The following is a 2,916-nucleotide window of genomic DNA, read 5'->3' as shown; positions in this document are numbered from 1 at the left end:
TTTCTTATCTGCTTCTTTGTGTTGTGGGATGTACTTCTGGACTCCTATTTCATAAAATTCACAATTTTTTTTTATATACAGCATTTAAATCTTGTCCTCTAAGCTCATTTTCCCAATCAGCTTCTAAGAAATACTTCTTTAGGTCTTGATAATTTCCCTTTTTATAGTTTAGGCTCTTTTTGAAACTTTCATTGCTGTTTACTATATCGTATGCTATCCTGAAGTTATAATTTAGTACTGCATGATCGCTTTTGCCGAGTGGAGGGTGATATATTAAACTGTCAATATCATTTTCTTGCATTGTAAATATTAGATCTAGCACTGAAGGTATATCAAGTCCTCTTTTTCTAGTGATTTCCCTCACATGTTGCGTTAAGAAAAACTCTTGTACGAGATCCAGGAGCTTTTGGTCCCAACAGCTTTCTTGGCTATTTATATCTAGAGTATTCCAATTTATATTTGTATTGAAGGCCCTAGTTAGTATAATTCTCTCCAATTTCTCTTCCATTTTATGTAGCAATGATCTTACACTCTGAATTGTACGCTCTGCCAGGTCCTCATATTCGTCTCTTTCCCATGTGTTTGATCTGGGTGGCATGTACAAATTGGCTACAATTACTTTACCTTCAGATGTGTCGATCTCTACTGCAATCAGTTCTACTTGTGGTGGTATATCTAGGTTTATTTCCTTGACTTTTAGATTTTTCTTAGTTAATATTATAATTCCTCCTCCTTTTTTTAAATTTCTGTCTCCTCTCCATATATTGTATTCCTCTAAGTTTAGTATGTCATTTGATATTCATTCATTCATTGCCAGACGCCATGTATCCCAAATGGGGTGGCCAAGGCTTAGAGTTAATTGTTTTACAGGGAGGGGCACTAAACCTCCACCAACCCCACTTGACACGTAGGGAGAACGTTATGCCAACAGCATCTGGTGTTCCCAGGCGGTCACCCATCCAAGTACTAACCAGACCCAACGTTGCTTAATTCGCTGATCGGACGGGAAGCGGTATACTCAACGTGGTATGGCCGTTGACATGGTATTAATTTTGTTTCAGTTAGGCATATTATTTGTGGTTCATTTTCTCTGACATAATCATTCATCTCTAGTAATTTAGATACCATTCCGTCCACATTTGAGTACATCAACTTTATCATCTTGTTTATATACTTGTCATGACATGGTTCTACTACCTTCCTCCTTTTTCTTCCATCCTGTTTGTGTACCACTTTCGTACCTGCAATCCTATTACTTTGTAAAAAAATTTCTTCTTCTCCTCTTCTGATCTTCCCTCATTTTTTGTTTTTGCTTCCTCCCTTTTCTCTTTCAGTAATTCCAGTTCCTCTTGTGTTAGGCATCTTTTTATCCATACGTTTTTGAACTCCTCTTTTTCCTTAAGATTCTTTGCATTTTTTAGTATCTCTTCCACAGTGTTTACACTCTGGAAAGTCACCTTTAGAGGTCTTGTCTTGCTTTTCTCGTATTTCCCTAACCTTTTGTGTTCCTCTATGTCTTTACTACAGATTTCCTCTGATACTTCTTTCAGTAAGCTCATTACATTTGCCATCTCCTTTTTGTCTCTTGTGATCTTGTTTTTAACTTCATCCTCTTCTATACCAGTGATTACTATTGATTTGTTTATCTATACTGAAACTCTAACTTTGGATTGTTTTGGATTATTCTTTTCACCTCCTATTTAATGCTTTTTTCCTCCACCCTTGTTTCTAAGTCTTTCTTTACTTTCACCATTTCAGCATACGTGGTTTCTACATCATTTTTGTAGCTTTGCACAGCTTCATTTACTTGTGTTATCATCTCCTCAATATCACTGCTCTGGTCAATAAGACTGCTAACTTGCCTAATTGTCTCTGTGTCATTTTTGAACTCTTCCATAACACTCTCGTGATTGACTACTGTACTTGCCATTTCACTCATTTTCTTCCTAAGTGTACTCAATTCCACGGTTAATTCACTGATGGTTGTGTCTTTCTTATTGGCCTCCCTTCCTAGTTTTTCTATTTCTTCCTTTTGCAAGTGCATTTGCTTCTTTATTTCATCCATTTCATTTTGGAAAGCCATTTCTAGTTTGTTTACACGTTCAACCAGTCTATTGTGGGTCTCTACTTCAACCAGTTCTTGGTAGAAATCATTTTGCTTTTTACCTTTATCCCTTTTCTTTTCCAAATTTGTTTTACTGAAGTATGTATCCATTTTGCAATACTTAAAGTGCAAAGCATATACTTACAATCTCCGTCTTGTTGTAGTCTAAACAAACCTCAGAGATGACTCAGCGTATTCTTTCGTCTTGGTTCTATTTCCTGTTTTTACAAGTCTTGTTTAAACTTATTATTTTTTTCCTCTTTATATTGAACAATCATTTAGTCTAACCTGGTACTGAGCTTGACACATACAAAGATACTATTTAGGTAATGCCACTGGCCGTGATGATTTGGTTCGGAGCGCCGGTGTCACACGTCCGCCTAGATTGAATCCCTCTGTTCTTACCTAATTGTTCTTACCTAATTGTATCTTTACAGGAATGAGTCAAGCTCGTACTGTCCTATGTCTTAAACCATAGTTATCGTACATATCCTTAAATTTGTGAATTGTTTTGGCACACACTATTTCATTCGGTAGTGCATTCCATTGATCAATTGCTCTGTTTGGGAAACTGAATTTCCTTACGTCTTTATCATCTCTCTTCTTATGCAGTTTTTTGCAGTGTCCTCTTGCTGATGCTTCTCCATATGTTAAGTAATCATTTATGTCTATTTTCTCCTTTCCTGATATGCACTTATATAGCATTATCATGTCACCTCTTTTCCTTCTCTCCTGTAGTGTTGGTAGGTTCAGTTTATTTAGTCTTTCTTCGTAGCTTAGGTTCCTTAAGCTTGGTATCCATCTTGTAGCGG

The 2,916-nt window shown here is 36.5% G+C and overlaps 1 non-coding gene across 1 annotated transcript; it reads right to left on the bottom strand.

The window, feature by feature from the left end:
- Positions 1-922: 922 nt before the first annotated feature.
- On the bottom strand, positions 923-1,040 carry LOC145402966 (5S ribosomal RNA). Its single transcript, XR_013897902.1, has one exon. It is a non-coding gene; the product is annotated as a 5S ribosomal RNA (ribosomal RNA).
- Positions 1,041-2,916: the final 1,876 nt, after the last annotated feature.

Source organism: Coenobita brevimanus, chromosome 59 (genome assembly GCF_032717465.1).
Source record: "Coenobita brevimanus isolate Jiangsu-jjx chromosome 59, ASM3271746v2, whole genome shotgun sequence".
NCBI classification, from domain to species: Eukaryota; Metazoa; Arthropoda; class Malacostraca; order Decapoda; family Coenobitidae; genus Coenobita; species Coenobita brevimanus.
This window is presented reverse-complemented; position numbering and strand designations above follow the sequence as displayed.